Here is a 16,328-nt window from a genome sequence, read left to right as displayed (position 1 = left end):
TGAAATTTACTCAGCATTAAAATGAACTACTGATATATGCAACACCCCAGATGAACCTCAAGAGCATTCTGCCTAGTAAAAAAAGAATTCATTCAATCTCAAAACATTATCTACTGTATGCTCTCATTAATACAAGCCTCAAAATGACACAGAGAACAGATTAGTGGTTGGTGGGAGGATGCAAATACCAAGACTTAGCATGATGCTGTTCTACAATATGAAACATCTCTGTATCTTGACTGTGAGAAATTTTTTAATCCTGTGACTTTGGTAAATAATTACCATAAAAGGTAGTCAAAAGTTTTTATACCACTTTTGTGTGGTACAAACCTGAATGTTTAAATACATGGTGTTGATTTATTTATACTTAAGTACCAATTTTTACTGGAAAAGGTGTTTTCATTCCAATCCCAAAGAAAGGCAATGCCAGAGAATGCTCAAACTACCACATAATTGCACTCATCTCACACGCTAGTAAAGTAATGCTCCAAATTCTCCAAGCCACGCTCCAGAAATACATGAACCATGAACTTCCAGATGTTCAAACTGGTTTTAGAAAAGGCAGAGGAACCAGAGATCAAATTGCCAACATCCGTTGGATTATCGAAAAAGCAAGAGTTCCAGAAAAACACCTATTTCTGCTTTATTGACTATGCCAAATCTTTTGACTGTGTGGATCATAGTTGAAACTGAAACCCCAATACTTTGGCCACCTGATACAAAGAACTGACTCATTTGAAAGACCGTGGTGCTGGGAAAGATTGAAGGCGGGAGAAGGGGACGACAAGGATGAGATGGTTGGATGGCATCACTGACTCAATGGACATGAGTTTGAGTAAATTCTGGGAGCTGGTGATGGACAGGGAAGCCTGGCATGCTGCAGTGCATGGGGTCGCAAAGAGTTGGACACGACTGAGCAACTGAACTGACTGACTGACCTGCTGCTTAAACATGCCGTTTAACTTTTTAATAATTCATAACTGAGGAAATGAAAGAAACTAAGAAAAAGCAGGATGTCAAAAGCCCAGTTAGTGATATAATAATGCCTCAGCATAAGCTGATCGAGGTGCAAATGCAACTGTCAAAATCTCAGAAAACTACTTACTTCTATGTGCCTCAGTTTCATCATCTTTAAAATGGTTATGTTAATAATGGCATCTACCTCATCAACTGGTGTGAGGCTTCATTGAGAAAATGTGAAATCTCCTGGCCTAGCCCATTGCCTGCCAGATGTAAAGGCCATATGTGTGTTCATTCCTATTTCTTTTGAGTTTCTATACTATTTCTCATCTCCCATTGCAGTCTGATGAGAAATGGCCTGCACTAAAGAGGAGTGATTGCTAGGAGTGAAGAGGGTTAATTAAATTTTCCCAAGAAATATGTTACTGAAAAAAAAAGGTATATTGATTAAACCTTTCAAAATAGAATCACTTTTAAATAGACTAAGCAAAGTCTGTTTTATGCCAAGTAAATGATCACCCCCTCATGTGTCTGTCTTGAGGTTCTTAGAGTAGACCCCCATATCTGACTTTTCATTGTCCTCTCTTCTGGGTATCAGAGACTAATAATTCTATTTTCAAAGACAGTTCAGTGAGGATGGCTTAAAAAAGAAGGTTGCCCTTAATACCTTTCCTTGTAAAAACATTGAATGTCACTATATTCTGGGGTCTATGGGGAATTCAGAGAGCACTAGGCGAGACTTGGTCTCCAAAGGGAATACAAACTAGTAGGGAAGAGTAGGGACATCAGTGTAGTAAAACTCATCTGGGGATCCTATGGCTTCTTGGAGGAAACTGAGGTAGGAGGAGTGTGTTTGCATTTATAATTTTTTGATGTTCCGTTTCTTGAGGGATAACACAAAGAGACAGTCTTTACAAGCAGAATATGGGTCCTTCTTTCCCAGCTCTGCAAATCCATAACCTGAGAACTCCTTGAGGACTAAGGACACATTGTTGTCATCTTTGTATCCCCAGCCCTTAGGACACAGATAGCCTCCTCAATAAAGGTTGATCAAATGAATGAGGGCTTCCCAGGTGACACAGTGGTAAAGGGGACACAGGAAACAGGAAACGCAAGAGATTCAGGTTCAATCCCTGGATCAGGAAATTCCCCTGGAGTAGGAAATGGCAAACCACTCCAGTATTCTTGCCTGAAAAATTCCAAGGACAGAGGAGCCTGGCTGACTACAGTCTATGGGGTAGCAAAGAGTCGGATACGACTGAACACAGCACAGCACGAATGAACAAACCCTTTAACCTTAGCTGAACACATCAGTACCTTTATTCCCTAATTGCTTCTTTAGAGGATGGGAATGAGATGGTTTAAAACACACTAATTTTAATAGCTGACTGAAAGTGCTTTGGGGGCCAGCACCTGGTTGGTTGTGTTCACTGTCACCTCCTTAGAGCTTCACAGACTACCTGACATTCTGTAGGAAATAGACATCTTTTATGTGCATGCATGAAAACTGCCGCTGGTCCGTCCTCAGAGCTCACAGCCTGGAACAGTAAGGAGGAGTTCATCAGGGTAGCCCAAGAATTCTGACAACCCACAAGCGGTCAGAAGTCAATTTCACTTCCTCACTCAGCCATTTGTAGAAGGTTGTAAATCTCCTCCTTACTCGGGTCGGGGGCAGCCGGTGCGTCCTTACGCCCCTTGCGGGGATCCCACGAGCCAAGTCACAGAGGAAGGTAACCCAGAGCACGTGCAGCGCTCAGGGGAGGAGGAGGCTGGGCTAACGCAGCTCTTAGTCAGCAGCTGGGCTCCGTTTTGAAACAAAAGCCAATGTCCTCCCTTGGAGTCCGCGGCCGGTCAGCTCCTGGGGGGAAGAGAGCCATGCTGCCCAGCCGGTTAGTGGCCCAACTTACTTTTCCAGAGCCTGGGACAAAGGGCCAGCAGTTATATGCGAATGGGTGGGGTGCTGGGGACAGAGGACGTGGTGGGGGGCGGGGCGGGGGAGGCTGCAGCTCGCGCTGCCCCTCCTCTCCCGGCCACTACGAGCAGGGCTGGGGTCTCCCAGGCTCGGCGCACGTTAGCCCCCGGCAGCCAGCCTCCGAGCCCGCCCCCACCCCCCAGGGTCTGCGTAAAAACTCAGGCACCTTTGCAACCCGCACCCTAGCGCCCAGACACACAGGCCCGGGTTTCATGAATGAAATCCAATCGTGCGGATATAAATAGCCGCGAAGGCTGCTAACGTCACAGAGCAAGCGGCGGTCGCCACCGCGGCGGAGCTGGGTGCCGAGCGCTCTCCGTTCCGCCCGGCCAGCCAGCCCGGGAGCCGGGCGGGGGCGGGAGGAAAGGGGGAGGGCTGGGGGACGGAAAGGGGCGAGCCCCTCTGGCCCGGCACCGGGAAGAGCTGCCGCCGCGGCGCGGGGCGAGCCCAAGAGGCGAGGCAGAGCCATGCTGCCTTTGTGCAAAGTTGGGCGGCGGGCGGCGCGCCGCGCGCAGGGGCCCGGCACACCCGCGACCGCGCGCAGTCGTGGCTGCTGCTGAGTGGCGGGGACCACCCCCCACCCCAGCTCCCCCAGCCCTTGAAGGCGGAGAGAGCTCGCGTCTCGCTCGGCTGCAGGGTAGGTTCTGTGTCGTGAGTGCGCTATGCTGTGAAACTTCTCCGAGCAGCCGCCGCGGAGCCCCCCCACCCCGCCCCGCCCCGGCCCCGGCGGGTGGCCTGTGGGGGCCCCGGGCCGCGCCACGCGGCCGGCGGCGTCCCGAGCGAGAGTCGTGGGACCGAGCTGCTCTGGGAGCCGCCCTCGCCTTCTTGGCGAGGCCGGGAACCCTCCCATCAGAGGCCAGCAGAAGACATTTCTAGGAGCGCCTGCACAGCCGCACCCCTAACTTGGAGCTGAGAAAATGCACAACAGGGCGCCCTTAGAAGGAGGGCTGCGCCCGGGAGGGGGTGGGGGCCGTGCCGCGCCGACCACACGGCTCTTTTCCTTGGAAGGTGGTGGGGAGCCAGAGGAGCTGCACAGGGGGAGACACTAGCCCCTCTGGCGCTTGTACCCCCAAGAGTTGACCGGTCAGCCCACAGTTTGGCGCTCCCCACCCCCAGCCCGTTGTCTATGGAGTCTGTTGTGAGTTGCTGTGACAACAGTAGGAGCTGCCATGAGGGGCTTGCAAAACACCTTAGCTAGTCTCTGCGTGCTCAGGTTTGGGGAGAAAAACGGTGGGGGTGGAAGGGTGGGGTGGGAGGAAGATGTGCAGACAAGGGAATCCAGCCCAATCTACAAAAAAAGAAGTGGAAGGAAGGCTCAGCGATGTAAGAATGTATCATTTGATCCTGCTGTTAGTTCTGCCGTCTCTACCCTCAGCAGTATCAAACATCTCAACTGAGGAGCAGTGTCAATATTTAGACTTGGACAAGCCAGAAAGTTAGAAGGGAGTGCCAAGCGCAGGGTTTTGACTTGGCTTTGCACGTCAGCACACCAGCTGTGCCTTTCTAGCTGACTGTACACATTTGCTGGCGGGCGGGGGGATGCATGAAGATTAATATACACACAAAGGCGCTCAGACCTAGGAAGAAGAGAAGAGGCTCTTTGACTTTGAACTCCCCCCACCCTTCTCCAGCCTGTGCTGTTCCCGAAGCTTTGTTGAACCCCAGCCAGATGCTCAGCTAGAGGCTTCACTAGTTTGGGGCTCCCCCAGCACCCACGGGAGCAGGGCTGCGTCTTACACTGTACAGCCTATCCCCTCGAAACTGCAAAAAGTGTTACCAGTAGTTTTCATCTCTGTAATTGTGTTCTCACTATCAGCAGACATAAATACCAATAGCCTGTGTTTGATTTCAGCAAACAACTAGGTTTTTTGACTAAACGCTGATAAGTTTGTTTTAAAACACTGTTCAGAAGTTTGAAGTTATATTTCATTTCTGATAACTTTGTGGACGCCCGAGAGAGTCACTGTTTGCTGAAAGAGAAACACAAGCTCTTTTCGATATAAATAGTGTGTGCATACCACTCCACAGGTGGAGTAGGCAGCAAATTATTATTCAAGTAAGTTTTCTCTGAGATTCTTGGATCACATTTGGACATGTTAGTGGGGAAGGAATTTAACTTGTTCTCTACAGTGTGGAAGACTTTGAAAAATCATTAGGAAGCAATGAAATCATAGTATTCTAAGCTTGCACATTGTTCTCCAACCAAATTTAGAAAGTAGTGTGACTTAAGTACATAGGGCTGTGTGTGGTCAGAGGTAGAAACATAAACATGGGTAGTTTGATGTTGGTAAAACAACATAACTTATTAACTATACAAATGCAATCAAGTAGAAAAAAAAACAATCATTTGGACTTTTACTTACAATAATATGGCCTAAAAATGCTATTTTGGAGGAATAGTAGATCCATTTCTTTCAGTTCTGTATTGTAAAATCCCTGTAAGCTTTTCCTTGTTTCTATTCATGGTTTTGTGGCTAGCTGCTTTTTTTTTTTTTTTTTTTGTATCATTCCCAAATGCTCAGAAATATATTTTCAGAAATGCTACAAAAAGTTCACCTAGCTATTTCAGGATGTATATGGCCCCAAGAAATGCCATTTTAACACTGACACTTGGGAAAAATAAAGCAGGTTCTGCTCTTTGGTGGGTGGGGTAGAGAGGAAAACAATGCATGTTAAAAATGTCAGTGGCGCCCCATGTGCTCCAAGCAAGCAAGCATTACAGAGCAATACTTTATAAGGCACTTCTCTCTTTTGTGTAGGTAAGTCCAGCTGTGAGCAGGGTGTTCTGTTCTTCACTTCCAGCAAGCCAGGTCAGTGTCTTTGTGCAAACCCGTGACCGTAGATTGCTGACATATTCTGTCTGATTCTGAGCATGCATTTCAGAAAAACTTACTTGGTCATTTGTCTTAGAATGATTTGTCTTTGTCATATTTTTTTTTATTGACTCAGTTATGAATATCACAATTTCCACGATTATTAAAATTATTTTATTTACTCTGTGAGTAAAAATAGCACTAAAATGGGCCTTGAATCAGTTTGTTCTTTATAAGACTTTTCTCTTTCACGTTGGGGATCCAAGTTGTGCCAGGAATAGCTGAAGATACAGGGGATTTGCATGCTTGATCACTGCAATTTTACATTTGTTCGAATCTTAGCACTCTTGGGCAGAAAGAAAATTGATACAATAATGACTGATATTTTTGAGCTTGAACCAAAATTCAGGTAATATGCTGCATTCCTTACACTTACGTTCTCATTCTGCCAAAAAAAAAAAAAATTCCTGTGAGGTGTAACACTTTTTTTGGTCTCCAGAGGACAAGGTGAGGAATTGAAAGTTCAGAGAGGTCAGGTAATAGGTTCAATTCCTGCTTCTAGTAAATGGAAGAAATTATATTTTTTAAAGTTCTGTCTTAATCCAAAACCTAAATTCTCTAGTTGGAAAAATCTTGTCCAATAGAGAAACTGGGGCCAAGGAAATTTAAGTGACTTGCCTAAGATAACTTGGTAATTACAGCTTATGTAGTAACGTTCAATGACAAAGGTGTCACAAAAGAATAAATTCCATTCTCTTTAAGTAAAACAGCAAAATATTAAGTATTCATGTGTACTTTATGGCATGGCCCTGTCAAAAATTTAAGATTTTTACTATGGGGGTCTCTGGTTTTAAGGATCTTACAAATAGATTTTAAAAGACAAGATATTAAACATTCATGCAGGAAAAGTGAGAAAATAAATCAAGATAATGCATGCCCTGAACTGAGGGTCAATGGTACATTCACAAATTCACTGTTTTCTATCCTGTGGGACTACTTTGCAATTCATGTATGGATGGGAAAAATTTTCCAAGCACATTTTTGTCTAGATAGATAATAAAAGGGTAAGAGTTTAGAGAAAGAGTGTAGAATTTCAAACCAAGAGGGAGAGATTATGCATTCATTTAGAACTGCTAAATTACAGTATCTCAAACTTGAGGTGTTATTGCTTGAAAAGCATTGAAACAAAATTGTAAGCTGTCTGAATCTTCACAGCATCACTAAGAAAGCATTACAACTTGACCTGGTGCTTAAGAGTACTGGATTCCTCCTGCAACCTCAGTTTGTCTGAAATGTGCCACATGGGTAGATTTGGGTACCTAGTAAATAAATACCAATGTAAGTCCTGAAAATGGCCAATATTTAAAGATTAAACAGGACGTTTTCCGTTTTTGCCAGGGTTGACAACCTTCTCTTTTCCCCTCTTTCTTCCTCCACCCTTATTTTTGTAGAATAATGTGTAAGTTGTTAATCCTTCTCAGAGAGTATTATATAAAGGGATAATAAAAAGTAAAATGGGAATAAATTACCAAAGAAAACCTTACTGTATCTTCTTTTTTAATGTACTAATACCCCCAACCCAAGCTAATAACCCTAAAAGCTTAATTAGTTAAAAGATACTTTTAAGTGTTTAAAGGATTATTATAAGCTGTCCTGTAACAGCTTTGTCCTATAAAAGTTGTTACATAATGTATCATTACAAAATAGATCATATTAGCTCTATTAGATTGGGAAGATACCATTACAGGTTAAGACCTCATTATCAACTGATATTTGCTTAGCTGTGACAATGGTATGTTGTAAATTATCCATATAACAACTATAAACCTATAATTGCTTAAAGAGTAAAATTATACTCTGAATCATATAATGTTAACACCAAAAAAAGGCCTTAGAATGAGTATGGTATCTCTAAGAGTAATTTAATTAGCAACCATTTGTTTGCTTTTTTGAACTTTGGAGGCTTTGGTTACTATGCTTGACCTCTCTCAAAACACGCCTGGAAATACATGAAATTCTGCTGTTTTTCACTCAAGAAGTGTACCTGTATAAAACAGGAATTTTTTTTCTTTAGACTTCTTATTGGTCTTCCTTTTTCCTTTTAGAAAACAGGCAGTTCAGTCTCATTCTTTGAAGGCCTTACTCTGGCTTCACCTAATAGGGTTCAAAGAGTACAGATTATTTGAATCTGGTTCTTGTGTTCATCTTCTTTTCTCTACCCAGGCTTCCCATCAACCTCTCGACACTGAAACAAAATTTGGAGAGGGAAGGAAAGAGAAGTCATAAAAAGTGAGGTGTATATAGAAAGGGAAGGGGTGGGAGTGTATGATTCGTGGGGGAGGGGAGGAGAAAAGGAGAGCTTTGCCTGGAAAGGCTAGAGGCAGTCACCGAACAGATGGGATGTGTATGGACAGGTTATTGATATGTCAGGATAAAAATTGTTGAGGGTTTTTTTGGTTGGGGGGGCGGGGGAGGCTGGAATTTATAAACAAAGTGAAGTCACCTCCTCCTAGAATCTTTTGTTCCTCGTACACATTGGACAGAAATTGAGAAATGGGCAAATAAAGACACTAAAATGTGAGTATGACAGCCACTCTTTGATATCCCAGGACACTCCTGCCCTCAGATACTGCCAGCAGCTGTCCCATCAAGCACATCAACATGTCCGATAAGGTTTCATCAACTAAGGATGAATTAGAAAGTTTTACAAAGGAGGAAACCAGATGGATGCCTGCAGGTCCACAAGTGTGATAAATTTCTCATCTCTGCACCTGATGTTATTTATTGCATAGACACAGGTTAATGGCAGGTCCCCAGTGCTAATGGGGTTACAGTCTCAGGCCCCATCCCTCCGTGGAGAAATTTCCTTGAAACTCTTTGTCACCCAACCTAGTCCAGACCCCTAGTGACTGCTGGAATAACAATAACCAGTATTTACACCATGCTGCTTCTAGATGCCAGACACTTGACTGCATTACAGATAATATTCTTTATAAATTCCAATTTTATGGCAGCAAAAAGGAAACTCAGGTATATTAAGTCAAAGAACTAATTGGAAGTAGAGCTTGGATTTGTACTGAGATGTAAGAATTTGAATATATATTTAAGTACATAATGGAGGGGAAGCACTTTAAAATATTCAATTCCAGATTATTCTTGCAGACTGTAAAAGAAGTAATTATTCTTGTAGGGTTATTTTTGAATTTTATGTTTCTTGTTTTGTATTTGGTAACTTGAACCACACAGCAGTGTTGTCTATACAGGTTGTTAATTCTTCAGGGCATCTCTAATATATTTTGATGGAAGTCACACTAGTAAACAGTTGAGTCATGGAGGGTTGAATCCTGGACCCAGAGAGGTTCTTAAAGATCCTTAATCCTCCCTCATGTAGGTGAGAAACCATCTACCATCCAGAGAAGCAGTGCAGCTCACCCACTCTTCTAGTTCATAAGTGACACAGCTGGGGCTGAACCCAGGTTTCCATAGCCCAGTCCAGGGCTCGGTTCTTTTATGTAACACTGCCTGAAACATGGCACACCTTCTAAAGCCTCCAACTTAGCCAAAATTGCAGCTATCAAGTTTGAAATATATCTGAAACCTAACATACGTCCAGAAATGGCTTACAAGGGGATTCCAGCAGTGTAAAGATAAGGTGGGTCCTAGGAGAGACCTTTCCCATCTTCACGGACACCAATACAGACCAGTCTTCCTTGTATTCGAAACTTAACTACCCCATACTCTGATCCCTTTCAAGCTGTTTTTGTTGAGATGCCTGTTTTCATCAACTATGGAGATTTTTAATTTTGTCTATGGATTTCTGGCTTTTTATTAATCATGTGACACGGGTGACATATTTCTTTGGAGCTCATTTTGCTCATCTGTAAAATGGAGACAATATCACCTCCATCAGAGGATTATGAGAATGCTGTGAAATCACAGATGTAAAACAGATATTAGGGGGTCTTCCCTGATGGTCCAGTAGCTAAGACTCTGTGCTCCCCCATTGCAAGGTCTACCAGTTCAATCCCTGGTCAGGGAACTAGATTTCACATGCTGCAACTAAGAGTTCACAGGCTGCAACTAGAGATCCCACATGCCACAACTAAGACCTGGTACAGCCAAACAAATAAATGATTAAAAAACACAAAAAACAGTAGGTGTTCAACAAGGGTGAGTTTTCTTCTTAGCCTTGCTAAAGTATCTCAATGGAAAATGTTATAACACATTAGGGCATCCATATCATTTTGCTGCTAAATGTTCTGGAGTCATCTGAATTCTGACACTGCAAGGGATGATTATAGTGACCTTTTGTCTTGGGTGAAAACGGACCCAGCTGTGTCCCTGAGTACCAGTAGCCTTGTCACAATTAAATTTGTCTTCTTCACACTCTAGGGTTGCTGAGGTTTACATGAATTACTTTATTGCTTCAGTTTCTGCCTCAAAGTAATAGCAAGCTCCTCTGGGAGATACCTGGCTCTCATGTCCTTTCAGACACTTTTTATCTAAGGTATTTTCCACGTAGACCTTTGCATCTCAAAGCAGCTACTGTGTTTTCAGCCAAATAACTAAAATATTTTCGGAGAACAGTGTTGCCAGTAAAACATTTTTGCTTTCAATTTCAAAACAAGTGAGACTTTCCTCCCATCATTTCAATTAACTCTAGTATTGAATCTTTCCTGGGCATTGACTGCCTTTTCTCTCTGTCCCGGGTTGCTAACTGATATGTTGATGGGAAAAACATAAGCACTGCAATTTCCCCCTTTCACCCTCAGCTCTTGATAGCTACCATGGCCTAAATTGCATCTCTGGGAAATGTTTCATCACACTCCTCTCTCCAGCTGCCACACTTTATCATGTGGCACTTGCTGCCCTGTTTTGGGTTTTTGGATCCAAGTCTTTGGCAACATTTCTTATTTATTACATACTCGGAGGAAGCTCCTGATAAGATTTTTATTCCAACTTCTACTTTTCCCCCCTTTTTTGAAATGAATAATCCACGTGGCCTAGAATAGCCTTTACTTTCCTAGTGGCTCAGTTTCCCTTTTCAGTGTTGGACAAATGTGTGTTGCAAGATGCATGTCCTCTTCAGGTTTGTTGTTGAGTCACTCAGTCGTGTCCGACTCTCTGACCTCGTGGACTGTAGCAGCCAGGCTTCCCTGTTCTTCACTCTTCAAGTGTAGGCTTAGCTATTAGGTGTTCTCCCCAGTGCTGTCCTTCATTTGATATGAGCTGCTTAGAGATCAGCAATTGCTAGATTGTTACTAGTCTCAAACCAGTTATGTGAGTTTCCATTCATAGCAGGGAGTTTATTTTTAAAGCGGTGCTTCCCAAAATTTAATGTGCATAATAATCACCTGGGCATCTTGATAAAATGCAGATTCTGATTCAGCAGTTCTAGAGTGAGGCCTAAGATTATGCATTTCCCAGGGGTACCTCATTGATGCCAGTGCTACTGGTCTGAGTATCATATTTTTAAGTAGGGAAATATACTATACTCTGTAAAGTATAGTCATTATCTTATGCTGAAACTCATTCCTTGGAGGCTCCCATCTTATTTTGTTGTCTTCTTTCTTAAATTATATAGAGTCATAGAATCTTAAACGTGAAAGGTTTGTGCTGGTAAATCAACCTGCACTCTGGAAGAGAAAAGGAATGCACTTATGTGCATACATAAGTTGATTATAAATTTTACTGACATAAAGAATGGGTGTAGCATACTATTTATAAATAATAATAAAGAATACTCTGTTGTAAACTCCATTTAGCTAATTGGGTCTCACAAAACACTTACTGGTTTTTGAGAACTCATTTATCCATGGTCTACCTATGGTACAGTTGATGAGTGCAATTCTCATATAAATGTTGGCTGATATTTTTCCTTATGTTAATGAATAAGACAAAAGTGAAGTAACAAAGGCATATGTCAGACTGTATTCATTCATCAAAGATATGAATGACTTCTTTGCTGAACCAAATAATAGCTTTTAAATACTGCAAGGATATTTCCTTAAATGGGTTATTCATATATAACAGCTACACACATTACACCCTTTTAAGTTTAATCTGCATTATTAACATTTTAAAGTCATTTTCTTAAGTCAGGATGACAGAAAAATAAAGCAAAACCTGATGTGGAGTGGTTACCAGTTTCACTGGTGTAAAGACTTCCACCGTGGCCAATTTGAAACCACCATTGTGACTGAGTGTGGAGTTGGAAAGAGATGGTAGAGTAGCACATTGTTGTTGTTTAGTTACTAAGTTGTGTCAACTCTTTTGTGACTCCATGGATCATAGCCTGCCAGGCTCATCTGCCCATGGGCTTTCCCAGGCAAGAATACTGGAGTGGGTTGCCATTTCCTTCTCCAGGGGATCTTTCTGATCCAGGGATTGAACCCACATCTCTTGCATCTCAGGCAAATTCTTTACCACTAAACCAGCGGGGAAGCCCACAGTAGCACATGGTTATATAGTATTTCCATTATACAGATAAAACTGGAATAAATAACCTCAAAATATACTTTGGCCACCTGATGCAAAAACCTGACTCATTGGAAAAGACCCTGATGCTGGGGGAAATTGAGGGCAAGAGGAGAAGTGAGCAACAGAGGATGAGCTGGTTGGCTGACATCACTGACTTAATGGACATGAGTTTGAGCAAACTCCGGGGGATTGTGCAGGACAGGGAAGCCTGGCATGCTGCAGTCCATGGGGTCACAAAGAGTTCAACACAACTTAAGGACTGAACAACAACAACAAACTTTAAAATACAGATAATAGTAAAATATAGTAGAATAAATATTATTCATGTTAGGGCCCAGGAATCTGAGTTTTAAACTTTTGTATTGAACTGTATCTTGTTTAAACAAATATACACAAATCATAACTATATAACTTAAAGAATTATCACAAACTAAACACACACCCCCATCTAACCTAACCAGGACCTACATATGGAAACACAACCTTAGCAGCACCCAAATCCCATCTTAAGCCCCTATTCAGTCACTGTCTAATTGAGGCAACCACTGTCTTGACTTCTAATGCCGTGGATTAGTTTTGCCTGATTGTCAACTTTTATATAAATGAAATCTCTTTTGTGTCTGGCCTCTTTCAATATTATGTTTGTAAGATTCATTATAATTGTATACAGCTGTATTTCATCCATTTTTAGCACTGTATAATATTCCATTGTGTGAATAGACCTTAGTTTATTATTTCTGTATCCATTGTACTGTCAATGGTCTGTTTCCAGATGTTGGCTATTATGAGTAGTACTGCCAAGGACATTCTTGTGCAGGCAGCAGTATTTGAAACAAAACAAATTCCCCCCAGTGATTCTAATGAGCAGCTGATTTCTTGACTGCCTTCTCTACAATTCCCTCTTCTGCCTTTGATTTTTCGTATGGTATGATTAAGTCTATTGGTTCTTTCCTGAGAATGTACTTTTAATACCTTAAGTCATGAAACTCTGTGCTTCCATTCATTATAGCATGTTTTCCTGGCTCTTTTCAATATAGGTTCACCATCACCCCCCTTTCATCGAGACATCTGCTCTTGGGCGCTTTAAATAGGGATGAGATTTGGCCTCACATCAATAGCATGGAGGAATAATAGAGATGGTGGAGATGGAGCCAAGGCTAAATTTGGCAGCCAATCATTAAGGCTCCTGGAAAGAGGCTTCAAGGAAGGGAAATTGTTTCCCTTTGTGTGTATCAAACAAAAATCAACAGTAAACCTTTGGAATATTTCAGATTCTAGATTTTTTAAAAATTGGTTTATTTGAAGTGGACCAGGGAGTCTTTTCTGCCATGAGAACGGATATCTCTCAAAGTCGCACGACTTGATCTGGAAAGAGAAGAGAAGGAGCTTTTCCCACGGGCTTGTTCCTACACCTGGTGTGCAGCCGGTGTAGCTCTGCTGCTTTGTTCTAGGCTGAGTGGCTGTGTATTGGTGTGTTTGCATCTATTGAGATGTTAGCTCTTTTGACAGAAGTCAAGAGCGCTGAATGACCAGAAGCCCCAAGATGATACTGTTAGAATGGAAAGACAGGTGCTGGGAGCAGCAAGGCTGCTTCCTACCTCATGAAAGGCATGTCACACACAGCTTTTACCACATGCGGGGAGAAAGTATAGACACTAATTTCACATAATGGAACAAGAGTGTGTTCCCACACACATAAATATTGTAGTCCTTCATTTTCTTACCTCCCCACTCTCACATTTTTGTTAAACGTCTTTGTTATAAAATAACAAACATGTTTATTATTGAAAAGATGGGATGTGTAGATAAGAAAAAAGAAAATCAATTCTAATCCTAGTTGGCATCAATATTTTAATGTATCTATATCCCAAATATTTCTCTGTATATTTAGGTACATAATTTTTAAGGAATGGTATTACTCATGAGCCTCTATAACAATAAATGTACTCCCATAATTTTACATTTTTAACTGCTCTATACTTCTCCAGTATATGGACATTTTTTAAAATTCCTCCCTTGTGGTTGGATTTCTAAAAATTGTTTCCAATATTTTGTTTCCACAGTAATATGATGAACACTCCTTTAATGGAATCTTATTGTAATCCTAATTTTTTTCTCTAGGAATATTTTTCTAGGAATAGTCTTATAATTGGATGACCATTATAGATATTTTAAAGTCTTCTGAGTCATTATCCAAAAATTATCACTATCCAAAATAATGATACCATCTTCCACTCCCACAAACAGTGCTTTATCCTGCTTTTAATAGATATATGATCTTTGATGTCTTCCCACCAAGAGTTGGAGGGTACAGGAACATGTCCTGAAAACACTGAGTACTAGCTAGAATCTACACATTGCTGACAGTCAATAACCTTGAATAAAAATAAGATATTTTTACAGTTTTTTGTCCACCAGCATTTTTGCATTTTATGGTCTAACTTTGTTAAGAATCCTGGTTGGGGAGGAGTGGTGGAAAAAAACTATTTTCTTCATTTGCCTGAATGAGAGCATAAGCTAATCGAACTGACATATCATAGTCTCATAAATGATTTAATGCAGTTGTTTAACTTCATCATATCTGAAGGTGTTGGAGCAGGTGGTCTCTCTGGCAGTATAGACGCTAACCCAAGTGACATCTTTAGAGAGCACTTTGAATGAACAACTTATGACAGAGGACTGTAGAGATTTCTCTATATGAGGATGGGTTTTTAAGCACATCTAGTCTGCAGACTGATACTAGCTTTCTCAAATGAGCATTTGATGTCTCTTTAAAGACTTGAGCAATATTTTAATTATTAATTCTTGACAAAGCTTCCTCCAGCCCTTAGCGAAGGCTCACCCAGATGAGGATTACAGGCCTTCCAATGTGAAAACAGTATGTAGAGTCTTCTGTTGCTTAATTTTTTTTAACTTTAGAAAAGGTATATTGAAGTATAACAAGCATAGAGAAATGTGTACAGATTACAGTGTACAGTTTGACAAATTACCCTTGCTTAATATGAGCTAGCTGCAGTCAGCTTTGTTCGAGCTATTTCCCTTGTGACTGAAAATATGTAGAATTTGCCTATACAAGTAGAGATTATAACATTAAATTCATGCACTGCATGTGCGTCAGTGTTTGTGTGTTTGTGATTTGCAGGTACACAAATATACAACATGCATACAAACAAATATAGAACTTCTTTTTCTTAATGAGTATAAAGCTCAGTTATGCTACGTCTACACAAATTAAAATAACTACAATTGATTGCCACAGAATAGTTTACATGCTTAGTTTCTAAACAATTTCTTAAAATTCTTCATTTCAGTTACCATAAGTATTCCTTTGAACATTAGAATTTAAAAGCCAAGAATTTTTCATCTTCTATCTGAGATAGAATTGCATGTATTGGTCCTGGTTGCCCACAGCTGTCTCTTTGGGTTCAGTTTCTGTGTCTGATGTTCAGCAAGATATCATTTATATTCCTGTGTTCTTTTTATTTTTTTTTTTTTTTTTTTTTGTTGTTGTTGTTGTTGTTTTTATTTTTATTTTTTTTTTTTTATTTTTTTTTTTTTTTAATATTATTTTATTAGTTGGAGGCCAATCACTCCACAACATTTCAGTGGGTCTTGTCATACACTGACATGAATCAGCCATATAGTTACATGTACTCCCCATCCCGATCCCCCCTCCCACCTCCCTCCCCACCCGACTCCTCAGGGTCCTCCCAGTGCACCAGGCCCGAGCACCTGACTCATGTATCCCACCTGGGCTGGTGGTCCGTTTCACCATAGATAATATACATGCTGTTCTTTCAAAACATCCCACCCTCACGTTCTCCCCCAGAGTTCAAAAGTCTGTTCTGTATTTCTGTGTCTCTTTTTCTGTTTTGCATATAGGGTTATCGCCACCATCTATCTAAATTCCGTATATATGTGTTAGTATACTGTAATGTTCTTTATCTTTCTGACTTACTTCACTCTGTATAATGGGCTCCAGTTTCATCCATCTCATTAGAACTGATTCAAATGAATTCTTTTTAACGGCTGAGTAATATTCCATGGTGTATATGTACCACAGCTTCCTTATCCATTCATCTGCTGATGGGCATCTAGGTTGC

General features: G+C 41.3%; 1 protein-coding gene across 3 annotated transcripts in view; it reads left to right on the top strand.

The window, feature by feature from the left end:
• Positions 1-2,831: 2,831 nt before the first annotated feature.
• Positions 2,832-16,328, top strand: part of RHOBTB1 (Rho related BTB domain containing 1) — a 77,384-nt gene continuing 63,887 nt past the window's right edge. Inside the window, exons 1-2 of one of the 3 annotated variants that reach the window (XM_065922394.1) lie at positions 2,832-2,849; positions 5,692-5,742. The gene's annotated coding sequence lies outside the window, so the exon portion shown is untranslated. Of the gene's footprint in view, positions 2,850-3,319; positions 3,570-5,691; positions 5,743-16,328 lie in introns of those variants that run through there. The other 2 variants (XM_065922393.1, XM_065922395.1) reach the window with 2 other exon arrangements.

This window comes from Muntiacus reevesi, chromosome 2 (assembly GCF_963930625.1).
Source record: "Muntiacus reevesi chromosome 2, mMunRee1.1, whole genome shotgun sequence".
NCBI classification, from domain to species: Eukaryota; Metazoa; Chordata; class Mammalia; order Artiodactyla; family Cervidae; genus Muntiacus; species Muntiacus reevesi.
This window is presented reverse-complemented; position numbering and strand designations above follow the sequence as displayed.